The 13,737-nt window shown below is 40.5% G+C and overlaps 1 protein-coding gene across 2 annotated transcripts in view; it reads right to left on the bottom strand.

Annotated features, from left to right (window-relative positions):
* angpt2b (angiopoietin 2b) overlaps positions 1-13,737 on the bottom strand; it is a 228,559-nt gene that overhangs the window by 159,440 nt on the left and 55,382 nt on the right. The gene's annotated exons all lie outside the window — the stretch shown is intronic.

Raw genomic sequence — 13,737 nt, 5'->3', positions numbered from 1 at the left:
GACTCTTGAAGGCTTGGACCCCATTGTCGCAGATGTTTCCAAACCACAGCATCTGGAAGGCTGTCCCAAATTCTGATAGCACAGTGAAGGAAGCTTCTATCCAGTGTGTGGGTTCTCGCATCAGGCATAGAAACAGCATAAGCAGGCATAGATAAACTCGATCGTGTGGTGTGCCGCATGGCGCGAAGGTTTGCAGGGCTGTGGCTGGTGTGCATTTTGTATAGCACAGAATCTGCAGCAACCTGTCGTCCGTGGTGTCAGCTACCGATGGCTAGCTTCTCATGAGCTGTGGCTTCATCTACACCTGTAATCCTGAGAGCCTTTCTTTGAATGGAATCAAGCTGGCTGAGGACACTCTGTGAAGCATTCATCCATGATAAGCAGGCATACCCCGTGATACTTCGTACCTGGGCTTTGTAAACCGCGGCTCTGCCCTCTTTGTCTAGTTTGGATGTTACTTTCCACAGAGCTCCAAGCCTTTGTCCAGCCTTGTTTGAAATAGTGGAAAGGTGTTTATCTCACACCAACTTGCTGTCAATGTTAACACCAATCTCATTTGATGTTATATGTCAACAACTTTGATGGTGGAGTTGATGGCTTTGCAGCCACATTAGCAGACAATAGAAAGAGAGTGGATGGGTGAGTAGTGTTGAGGAAGCAGGGAGCCTGCAGAAGAACTTGGCCAGATTGAGAATGGGCAAAGAAGTGGTAGATGGCATATAGTGTAGGGAAGTGTATAGTCATTCACTTTGTTAGAAGGGATAAAGGTGTAAACTATCTTCTAAACTAGAAGGATATTCAAAAATCAGGGGTGCAAAGGGATATGGGGATGCTTGAGTAGGATACCCTAAAGGTTAATTTGCTGGTTGAGTCTGTGGTAAGGAAGGCATAGACAACATTAACATTCATTTCAAGAGGACTAGAATAGAAAGGCAATAAAGACTCTGTGAGGCACTGGTGAGACCTCACTTGGAGTAGTTAGAGCAGTTTTGGGTTACTTACTTAAGAAAAGAGGTGTTGACATTGCAGAGACTCTAGGGGACGTTCACTACAATGATTCCAGGAATATAAGGGTTAATGTACGAGACGTGTTGATGGTTCTGGGCCTGTACTCACTGGAGGTTAGAAGAATAAGGGGGAGGGGGATCTCTCTGACAGCTATAGATAGTTGAAAGGCCTAGATAAAGTTAATGTGGGGAGAATGCTTCCTATAATGCGTGAGTCTAGAACAAGAGAGCTCATCCTTAGAATAGCATGACAAACATTAGGAACAGAGATGAGAAGGAATTCTTTAATCAGAGGGTGATGAATCAGTGGAATTCATTGTCCTGGGCCACCATGAAGCCCATGTCGTTGATTATATTTAAACCAGCGGATAATAGTCAGGGCTTCAACAGTTATTGGAAGAAGCCAACAGAATGTGTTTGAGGGGGATAATAAATCACCCATGATGAAATGGTGGAGTAGCCCCGATGGGAAGAATGGCCTAAGTTTCATGGTCTTATACCTTCTTTAATTTATTATCCCTTGCAAAGTACTCTCCTAAAATCTTTATTTTTGAAAACTTCATCCTTGCAGTAATGTTGTGACAGAGGGAAGTCTGATGGGGTATCATTTTCAAGCTTTTACATACGTAGCATTTATAAATAGGAATCTATGACATGGTTTACCTGACCTAAGTCATCATATTTAGCAAAATAAATAAGTTTCCCTGCCTCCCACAACATATTAATTATCTGTGACATGGAGTTTGAGTCTGATTTTTTGAAACATTTTACACATCTGGCATGAGAAAGCTATAATATGTGAGTGTAGCAAGTGTTGGGAAAATTATGATGTTATGGGAAACAGTGGCATGTTGTAGAACCTAGCAAAACCAATTATGCAAATACATTTACAAAATGTGAGAAAGCAATGCTATGGGAATATAAACAGAAAGGTTATGGCAGATTTAATATATGAATGTTACATCTTGCCAGAAGATTTATAATGCAAATCCTTCCTGTCATATATTACAATTTGAATATTGATAATTAACTCCTGAGCAGCCGAGGGTGTTTTCACTCTAAGATGCCTTTATCTTTATAATCATATTTTGCCAATCCCTAAAATAAGAGAGTGTCTGAATTTGAAAAACCATTAATTAAACCTGCTCTTATAATGTATTTTACATAGCTACAAGTGCCTAATAATCAAATTATCAGTTTTCAACTGAGGCCATTTCCTGAAGAGTGTCAAACAAGTTGTAACTGCGGAACCCACACTAAAATTAACACTTTACTATAGATTATTATGAAAATGCAACGACTTCACAAATTTGGGATAAGTTATGAGCTGTGAATGTTCAACAATTGATAAATGATTTGAGTCACTCCTCTGTTAATCTTATGAAAAGAAAAATCTGCTTTAAACCTTCATGTAAGCTAGAATGTAAGTAATAGTTCTTTATATTTTACCACTAGTCACAATTGCTAAAAGGGAATCTATAGATAATAATAATAAGTACGTTCAAAGTTCAAAGTGCATTTATTATTGAAATATTATATAATACACAATCTTGAGATTCGTCTCCTTATCAGACAGCCACAAAACTGACAATACGGAGTGATAAAATGAGGTACGAACGCAAGCTAGCCAGGAATATAAAGGAGGATAACAAAAGCTTTTTTAGGTATGTGAAGAGAAAGAAGATAGTTAAGAACAATGTTGGGCCCTATAAGAATGAATTGGGTGAAATTGTTATGGGAAACAGAGAAATGGCAGGAGAATTTAATGAGTAATTTAGATCTGTTTTCACTAAGGAAGACACAAGCAATCTCCCAGATGTATGGATGGGCCAAGGACATAGGGTAACAGAGGAAATGATACAGATTGACATTCGGAAGGAAACGGAGATGAGAAGACTGATGGGACTGAAGGCTGACAAATCCCCAGGTCCAGATGGTCTGCATCTTAGGGTACTAAAGGAGGTGGCCCTGGAAATTGCGGATGCATTGGTAATCATTTTCCAATGCTCCTTAGATTCAGGATCAGTTCCTGAGGACTGGAGAATGGCTAATGTTATCCCACTTTTTAAGAAAGGAGGGAGGGAGAAAACAGAGAACTATCAACCTGTCAGCCTGACATCGGTGGTGGGGAAGATGCTAGAGTCCATTATTAAGGATGAAATAGTGGCATATCTAGATAGCAGTGATAGGATTAGGCTGAGCCAGCATGGATTTACCAAAGGTAAATCATGCTTGACTAATCTGTTGGAGTTTTTCGAGGATGTAACCAGGAAGTTAGACGGGGGAGATCCAGTGGATGTAGTGTACCTCGATTTTCAGAAGGCATTTGATAAGGTCCTACATAGGAGATTGGTGGGTAAAATCAAAGCTTTGGGCATTGGGGGGAAGACATTGACATGGATAGAAAACTGGTTGGCAGATAGAAAGCAAAGGGTAGCGGTGAATGGGTGTTTCTCGGAATGGCAGGTGGTGACTAGTGGGGTGCCACAGGGCTCGGTATTGGGACCACAGCAGTTTACAATTTACGTCAATGATTTAGATGAAGGCATTGAGAATAACATCAGCAAGTTTGCTGATGATACTAAGCTGGGTGGCAGTGTGACATGTGATGAGGATGTTAGGAGAATTCAGGGTGACTTGGATAGGCTGGGTGAGTGGGCAGATACTTGGCAGATGGCGTTTAATGTGAATAAGTCTGAGGTTATCCACTTTGGGAGTAAGAACAGGAAGGCAGATTATTATCTGAACGGTGTAGAGTTAGGTAAGGAAGAAATACAGAGATCTAGGTGTCCTTGTTCATCATTCACTGAAGGTTAATCAGCAAGTGCAGAAGGCAGTGAAGAAGGCTAATGGAATGTTGGCCTTTATTACAAAGGGATTTGAGTACAAGAGCAAGGAAATCCTCTTGCATTTGTACAGAGCCTTGGTGAGACCACACCTGGAGTATTGTGTACAGTTTTGGTCTCCAGGGTTAAGGAAGGACATCCTGGCTGTAGAGGAAGTGCAGCGTAGATTCACGAGGTTAATTCCTGGGATTTCTGGACTGCCTTACACAGAGAGGTTAGAGAGACTGGGCTTGTACATGCTGGAATTGAGATTGAGAGGGGATCTGATTGAAACATATAAGATTATTAAGGAATTGGACAAGATAGAGGCAGGAAATATGTTCCAGATGCTGGGAGAGTCCAGTACCAGAGGGCATGGTTTGAGAATAAGGGGTAGGTCATTTAGGACAGAGTTAAGGAAAAACTTCTTTACCCAGAGAGTTGTGGGGGTCTGGAATGCCCTGCCTCAGAAGGTAGTGGAGGCCAATTCTCTGGATGCTTTCAAGAAGGAGCTAGATAGGTATCTTATGGATAGGGGAATCAAGGGATATGGGAACAAGGCAGGAACCGGGTATTGATAGTAGTTGATCCGCCATGATTTCAAAATGGCAGTGCAGGCTCGAAGGGCCGAATGGTCTACTTCTGCACCTATTGTCTATTGTCTAAAACAAGAAACCCAAAAGAACCCATTACTCTCAGGGTTGTATGTGGTGACATATATGTAATCTGATAGTAAAAAATTAATAAAATTTACTTTGAAATTAAAATAAAGACCAACGAACACACTATGTGTAGAGAGAGAGAGAGAAACAAAAACAAATTGTGCAAACAATAAAAGAAAGCAAATAGCATTTAGAATGAAAGTGATGCTTCGGACATGAAGCACAGAGCAGCCTGAGCAGGCTCACAGCTTCAGCCTCAGTGTAGCCAAGAGTGAAATAAATAATATTGTTAAGTGGATTTTTGGCAAGCCTGACTTGATCAGGCACAAGTACAGGAATTGATAGTTGCTAATGTTAGCAGGGTACATATCCATATTATACAGTACTTTTGGATGATTATTACTTTTGCCATCTCCTTGCACAGATCATTGTCATCGTTGCTATTGTATTCTTGCTGGTTAATTTGTTCATTTGTTATGTGCACTGTCATATGATGTGGGTGATCAAGGTCTTTCCTCGACCATGATTGCTCTTGGCAAAATTTTCTACAAAAGTGGTTTACCATTTCCTTCTTCTGATGAGTGACCTCAGCCATTATCACTACTCTTCAGAGATTGTCTGCCTGCTGTCAGAGGTTGCAAAACCAGGACTTGTGATATGCACAGCTGCATATATTACTATCCACCACTTGCTCCCATGGTTTCATGTGTTCTTGATTGGTGGGGGTGGGTGGATAAACGTGTGTTAATACCTTGCCCAGGGGTGACCTGCTGGCTAGCAGAGGAAAGAAAGGACTTATACCTCCTTTGGTAAAGACGTATCTTTGCCCCGGGCCCTCAACTTCCCCCCCACATCCACCACTGGTTATTGAAGTAAACATGAAACCAAGCAACTTTGAACTGGCAAAGTGACTTAAGAGTTAATCAACTTTGCAAATGAACATCAGATGCAACAGCTGTACTTTTTATCATGATCTGCCAAATGTGACCATTGGCTTCAGTGGCAGATGGTATAAGTGACGAACAGGGAGGATTTTCAGCCAGCATTCAGCACTGGGAAATCCGCTGAAAGCACTGAGCCTCCAGCAAAAAGCTGTCCTTTTCTAAGCTGCCTTCAGGAGTGATCACTTTCCTCTCACCAGAGTAACTCCCCCATGCTTTTAGCTACTCAAGCCAGTATCCAATTGAGCTCAACAAGCCGTTACAATGATGGGCTGTACCGGGGTGAGCAATGCTGTAATGGACAGTTCCGTGTGCATTTCATTATACACTTACAAAAGTGAACCCATGCAATGAGTCCTGGGGTACGTTTTGCCCAGATGAAATGCCGTCTGGTGTGTTCAATTTCCAGACAGAAACTATTGGTCTATGTTCAATGAGATATTATGACAATGACATACAATTGTTCAACATCCTCCATTCCACTGAAAAGTCATAGAAACGTAGAAAACCTATAGCACAATACAGGCCTTTTGGCCCTCAAAGCTCTGCTGAACCCTAAACATTACCTTGGGCTACCCATAGCCCTCTATTTTTCTGAGCTCCATGTACCTGTTTAGGAGTCTCTTAAAAAAACCCTATCGTATCCGCCTCCACAACCATTTCTGGCAGCCCATTCCATGCACTCACCACTCTCTGTGTAAAAAACTTACCCAGACATCTCCTCTGTACCTACTTCCAAGCACCTTAAAACTGTGCCCTCTCTTGCTAGTCATTTCAACCCTGGGAAAAAGCCTCTGACTATACACATGATCAATGCCTCTCACCATCATATACACCTCTATCAGGTCACCTCTCATCCTCCGTCACTCCAAGGAAAAAAGGCCAAGTTCACTCAACCAGTCGTCAATGAAAAGAAGGACAAACCTTGATAAGCACTAGTGTGGCTAAAAGCTCACTATAGGCAGAAGGAAAAAGAAATAATAGGTCAACACAGCCTATGACTTATAGCTTCTCTTGCCAGTGTACATTTGATAGGTGTGTACATCCCTTACTTCAATCTGTACCATATTCAAGGATCCTCTGATTCATTGTCTATTGTTGTCCACTCTTCTTCACTTTTTCTCTATTTTCTCGCTCTGATACATTTTAACTATTTTCATTTACCTCGCACTCACTGTCAGAGACGTAAAAAGTCAATGCCAAGTTTCCCTTCATTCAAAACTTAATGTGAAAGTTCACCCGCAGGAATTTGCTGTTGATATGATGACACACTATGGTAACAAAGTGCTCTATACAGTCACAAACCAATCCAAATAGAACCAAAATAATTCCTCAGTGCTAATAGCTGTCAAGACTTCAAGGATAGCCAGGGGAGTGATTAACAGGAAAGAGCAAAATTACCTCACTGGTGAATTCAGTCATTTGAATTTTTTTTTCCCCTGAACAAAAACACTTCAGGCATTACTGACTACTTACTCATTCATTGCTCCATAATGGTGAAACCGCTTGGTTAAATTGGTTGCATTCCTGTAGCTGTCAAAAGATTCTTAGTTCAGTGTGTAGATTGAGAATGGAATAGACTAATATTGGAGTGCAGTGCTGAGTACAGACTATATTATCAAATATGTGGTCCTTCCGATGAAAGACAAAACCAAGGCTTTCCTTCATGGCTCAGCTCGGCATGAAACAGGTCACAGCATGGCCAAGATTAGAAGATGTGTTCTGAATGTCCTACTAGTGTCCTTCCTTCAGCCTACTATTAGAACCAAGCCACATGTATTTTTAACACAAGAGATTCTGCTGATAGTGGAAATCCAGAGCAATGCACACAAAATTAAGATGATAAATTAAGTCAATATAATTTAATGACTTAATTTCTCTCTTGCCTCTCAGATCTTTGAAATCATTGAGAGCCTGATCGCAGTGGGATAGCAACTGTCCTTGAGCCTGGTGGTACATGCCTTCAGGCTTTTGCATCTTCTGCCTGATGGGAGAAAAGAGAAGAGAAAATGTCTGGGGTGGGTGGACGCTTTATGCTACCTGTTTTAATGAGGCAGCACAAAATACAGACGGTGTCAAAAGAGGGGAGTTTAGTTTTATAATGTGCTGAGCTCTGTCCACAACTCTCCACAGTTTCTTTGGTCGTGTGTAGAGCTGTTACCATAGCAAGTTGTTATGCATCCAGTTAGAATGTTTTCTCTGGTGCATTGATAAAAATTAGCAAGAGTCAATGGGGATATGCCAAGTTTCCTTAGCCTCCTGAAGAAGTAAAGGGGCTAGTGAACTTTTTTGGAGTGACATGAATGTGTTTGGACCAGGATAGAATATTGGTGATGTTCTTATGTAGGAACATGAGGCGCTCAGATGCACCATTGACATAGGCAGGGGTATGTTACTTGTCTAAAGTCAATGAGCAGCTTTGTGTTTTTTCACATTGAGGGAAAGGTTTTTTCTCAAGACACCATGCCTCTATAACTTTCCTATATGTTTACTCATCATTACTTGACCCCAGGACTGTGGTATCACATGCAAATTTGGAGTCTGAGTAAAAGCAGAATCTGGACATGCTGTCCTAAATGTAAGGGCGTAGAGTAGTGGCTTGAGGATGGAACCTTGTGGGGCAACAGTGATTAGAATAACTGTTGTGAAGCTGTTGCTTCCCATCTGTATTAAAAAGTTAAAGATCCAGTTGCAGAGTGGAGCATTTACTCCCATGGTCCAGAATCTGCTGATGAGTTTCCTTGGAATAATAGTGTTGAATGCAGAACTGTAGTTAATAAACAATAGTCTGATGTGGATGCTTTACCATATAGATGTTACCGAGATGACTGCAGAGTACTGTATATTAACAGCAAAAGGGTAATTAGGTCCTCTGAAAGACTATAGATGCCTACAGGTGGAGCTGCAGGAGATAACTGAGGTTTTTATTGTCTCTTTCTCCTTGATTGTTCTTATAATGCTATGAATGCCAAAGAAATTAGTCTAACAAGTAGTGAGGTCTTGGACCATATGCATATTATAAGAAAGTAAATATCTAGAGCCTTGAAGAACAATAAGGAGGTCATATCCCCAGTGCCAGACTTTTTGAACCAACTGGACTTTAAGGGATGCCAGGAAAAAAATTGAGGACGTCTCAAAGAGATATTTTCTTTGTTACTGACCACTATTGAACTCCAGAATACTGGGGCAAGGCTAATATATTTGCTTTGTTCATGAAGAGTATCAGCAATGGGTTAAAGAACTGCATGCCAGTGAGCCTGTCTTCAGTTGTAGGGAAGTTACAGGACAGAATTCTGAAAGGTCTGCTGTCATTTGAATAGTCAAGGCTTGATCAGGAACAGTCAAAGGTTTTAGGCACGTCTTATCAATCTTCTGGAGTTTTTCAAAGAAGTAACGAAGGGGATAAATGAAAGAAGGCAGTAGATATTAGAAACGTAGAGAACCTACGGCACAATACAGGCCTTTCAGCCCACAATGCTGTGCCGAATGTGTACTTAATTTAAATATTATCTAGGGTTACCCGTAGCCCTCTATTTTTCTAAGCTCCATGTTCCTATTCAGGAGTCTCTTAAAAAACCCTATCGTATCCACCTCTACCACAGTTGCATCCCATTCCACACACTTACCACTCTCTGCAAAAAAAAAAACTTCCTACTGACATTTCCTCTGTACCTTCTTCCAAGCACCTTAAAACTGTGCCCTCTCATGTTAGCCATTTCAGCCCTGGGAAAAAGCCTCTGACTATCCACATGATCAGTGCCTTTCATCATCTTATACACGTCTATCAGGTCACCTCTCAGCCTCCATTGCTCCAAGGAGAAAAGGCTAAGGTCACTCAACCTATTCTCATAAGGCATGCTCCCCAAAACAGGCAACATCCTCGTAAATCTCCTCTGTATCCTTACTATAGTTTCCATATCATTCCTGTAGTGAGCTGACCTGAACTGAGCACAGTACTCCAAGTGTGGCTGACCAGGGCCCTATATAGCTGTAACATTACCTCTCGGCTCTTGAACTCAATCCCATGGTTGATGAAGGCCAATACACCATGCACCTTCTTAACCACACGGTCAATCTGCGCAGCAGCTTTGAGTGTCCTATGGACTCAGACCCCAGGATCCCTCTGATCCTCCACACTGCAATGAGTCTTACTATTAATACTATATTCTGTCATCATATTTGATATATCAAAATGAACCACCTCACACTTATCTTGGTTGAACTCCATCTGCACTTCTCAGCCCAGTTTTGGATCCAATAGATGTCCTGTTATAATTTCTGACAGTCCTCCACACTATCCACAACACCCATCATCAGCAAATTTACTAACCCCTCTCTTCACTTCCTCATCCAGGTCATTATCCCAGAAAAGATCCGTGAGGCACACCACTGGTGACTGACCTCCATGCAGAATACGACCCTTCTACAACTACTCTTTGCCTTCAGTGGGCAAGCCAATTCTGGATCCACAAAGCAAGGTCCCCTTGGATCCCATGTCTCTTTACTTTCTCAATAAGCCTTGCATAGGGTATCTAATCAAATACCTTGCTGAAATCCATATACACTACATCAACTGCTCTACCTTCATCAATGTGTTTAGTCACATCCTCGAAAAATTCAATCAGGCACGTTAGGCATGATCTGCCTTAGACAAAGCCAAGCTGACTATTCCTAATCATATTATGCCTCTCCAAATGTTCTTAAATCCTGCCACCCAGGATCTTTTCCATCAGTTTACCAACCACTGAAGTAAGACTCACTGGTCTATAATTTCTTGGGCTATCTCCACTCACTTCCTTGAATAAGGGAATGACATTTGCAACCCTCCAGTCCTCTGGAACATCTCCTGTCCCCATTGATGATGCAAAGATCATCACCAGATGCTCAGCCATCTCCTCCCTCACCTCCCACAGTAGCCTGGGGTACATCTCGTCTGGTCCTACAGACTTATCCAACATGATGCTTTCCAAATCTCCAGCACATCCTCTTTCTTAATATCTATATGTTCAAGCTTTCCAGTCTGCTGTAAATCATCCTTACAATCACCAAGATCTTTTTCCGTAGTGAGTACTGAAACAAAGTATTCATTAAGTACCTCGGCTATCTCCTCCCATTCCATACACACTTTTTCACTGTCACACTTGATTGGTCCTATTCTCTCACCTCTTATCCTCTTGCTTTTCACATAGTTGTAGAATGCCTTGGGGTTTTCTTTAATCCTTCTCACCAAGGCCTTCTCATGGCTCCGTCTGGCTCTCCTAATTTCATTCTTAATCTCCTTGCAGCTAGTCTTATAATCTTCTAGATCTCTATCATTACCTAGTTTTATGAACCTTTGGTAAGCTTCTCTTTTCTTCTTGACTAGATCTTCAACAATAGTTTTGATGATGAAGAAGACATTTAGCATGCTGGCCTTAATCAATCAGGGCAGTGCATTCAGGGGTAGCGATATTATGTTGCTTAATTTTACTAAAATTGTCATTGGTGAGACTCCTCTTGGAATATTATAGACAGTTTTTTTTTACCCTGTTATAAAAATAAACACATTGTCAAGCTGAAGAAGGTGCAGAAGAGATTTACATGGATGATACTTGGACTAGAGAACCTAGGTTATAGAGATATTCCCTGGAGTGCAAGGAGAATGGGTTTGACCTTGTAGAAATTCATAATTTTGTGAGGGGTATTGATTAGTTGGGCAATCATAATCTTTCCCCGGGTTGAGGAGAGAATAAGAAGGAGGTGCTAAAGGAGGTAGTTGAGACAGGTATAATGGCAATATTTAAGAGGCATTTGGATAGGCCCATGGAGGGGAGGTAAGGGACATAAAACACAAGCAATTGGGACTAGCTGGGAGGATGCTGAGGTTGGCATGGACCAGCTGGATTCAGGCCTGTTTCAGTCCTATGTTACTCGATCACTCCATCCTTTTGGATGCTCTTCCTCATGTTTTCACCAAGCTTCCTCTTATATAACTCTAGACTATGCAGATATATATAATGTCATGTTCCAACAGTTCCACATTCCAGCTGTGATTCTGGTAGAGAAATGCTCCTGATATCTGTATTCAGACAATTGCCCTTAGTTTAGAACTAAATACAGACAATCAAAAAATAATCGGAAATTATGATACAGCACAAATTTTGTGATCTGTTATAGAGTGCAACAGTAGAAAAGAAAATCTATGGGTTTATTGTAGGGTCATATAAAAATATATGAAGGCAAACAAAATAGCAGAGGTAGAACGTGTGACTCCATGCCTTCATTCCAGTGGCTCACAATCCTAAACCAGTATTATGCAAGTAAAACAAAGCCCAGCTTTGAATTATTTCTATAGCTTGCTGCCAGCTATTTGTACAATTATATCATAGACTTCTTAAGCGCTGTTCATCAGTAGTTTTTCATTCTGCTAACTAGTCACCACATGGAAAAGGTTGCATGTTTGCTATATGCTGACTTAGCTGGAAAATTAATGGCTTGTGACTTTGACATTCAGGCTGATTCTGTATGGCATCAAGTTACAAATATAACCTTTCCCATCTGCCATCAACAGGCTACTGTTAAGGAAACATCTTTGTATAAAGTGTGATCAACATTAATCAATCCTCCCAACTTCAAAGTGTGGACTAAATTAAACACAGATGTCAACAATGAGCAGTAAGGCTGAATTGTATATGTAAGCAACTCTCTTTCATCTTATGGCCATTCTAGATGCTTTTCAACTGAAGGGATGAGACCTAAGGCACCAAAAATTTAGAAGATGCGCAATATTGTTGTATCTATATCGTTTCACCTTTGACCTACATATCATTTCAGTTACACCATAGGCGTGATACTAACATTCAGATGGTGCTTTCAGATCTGAGACCTCTTTTTTTTAGTAGTAGGCATTAATATCTTCTGTTTTTAAGTGTATTTACAGTTTTGGGGGTTTGAATGTCCTGATTTATATTCTCTATATTGTGTTGTGGTTGGTCTGGAGTTTTTTTTTGTTGCGGAATTTGGGGAGGATACTAATTTTATATGTCTTCAATTTGGGTGCTTTCTTAATTATCTTTTTTTTTGTATTATATTATTATTGTATGTTTATTTTTGCACTGTATTAATGTTCTTCATTTTGATTTCATTTTTTTATATCTGTAGTGATGTAGAAAATGCATTAAAAAACTAATAAAAAATTTTAAAAAGATCTAAGACTTCTCATTCTTTGCTCAAGTATGTTTTTCAATGGTTCCCTTGTGTGATATGAGAAGCACCGGCATGTTCTGTTCTGAATCACTTCTCCCCTTTACTACACAGAGGGAGACGGTCTGTTTACTGTTAGTGCAATCCAGAAGATCTAAAGACAATTGCATGTGCTGTTTTCATGTGTGTGTTCAGGTACATTTCATTCCATGAGCATCCAAATATTTATGGTCATGAACTTCATAAATATATTAAGTTATAGGTTATACCAGAATTGAAAATGTGCTATTTATTTTCCATTTCTTGCTTTCCTGGATGAGGTTTTAACATAGAACATACCCCTACAATGATTTTGAAGCAGTAACAATGAGAAAACATTAGTATCTCTAAGTCAGGAGATGGTTTGACTTGAATGTGAACCCCAGTATTATTTCCCAGGGCATACTGTCATTCAGTTCACAGGTCGATATTGGCCACAAGATATTGCTGAACGAGTTATTGGTAAGCTGCTGCAGGGTATCTTGTCGATCGCATGTTTTGTATATTTCAAATATTCTGTTTGCAGATGAGGTGATGAATAAATGCACCGTGCTATCCTGGATGGTTGTAAAATGCTTGAGAAGTGTTACAGTTGTAATCTGTTAAGTAACTGGAGAATATTCTTTTCTCTCCAGTTGTGCCAAAGTTAATGACAAAATTGAGTTTATCGGCATGTGCACAAATACCTGAGACCGCAGGTGCCATGGAAAACTTACCTACAGCAGCATCAAAGCTACATGGCAGTAACTCTGCAGCATTCCCAAGAAAAGCATACATTAAACATAAATTTGACAGTATGCAACATTTTAACTAGAAAACATAATTAAAGCAAAAAAAAAAAATGAAGTCCATTTTCGTGCCAAATGGACAAAGTGTGGACTTGTTGCAAAGCTATGATGATTAGGGTCTTGCCAGTTGGTTCAAAATCCAAATGGGTGAAGGGAAGAAGCTGTTCTTGAATCTACTGGTGCATGACGTCAGCCATCTGTACCTCCAGCCCAATGCTAGCTGATGGATCTTTAATGATAGATGTTGCTGTTCTGTTGCGTCTCTTGTAGATGTTAGGATTGTGGGGGGGAGG

Source organism: Hypanus sabinus, chromosome 30, assembly GCF_030144855.1.
Source record: "Hypanus sabinus isolate sHypSab1 chromosome 30, sHypSab1.hap1, whole genome shotgun sequence".
NCBI lineage: Eukaryota > Metazoa > Chordata > Chondrichthyes > Myliobatiformes > Dasyatidae > Hypanus > Hypanus sabinus.
Note: the sequence above shows the minus strand (reverse complement) of the source record. Positions and strands in the feature narration are given on the sequence as shown.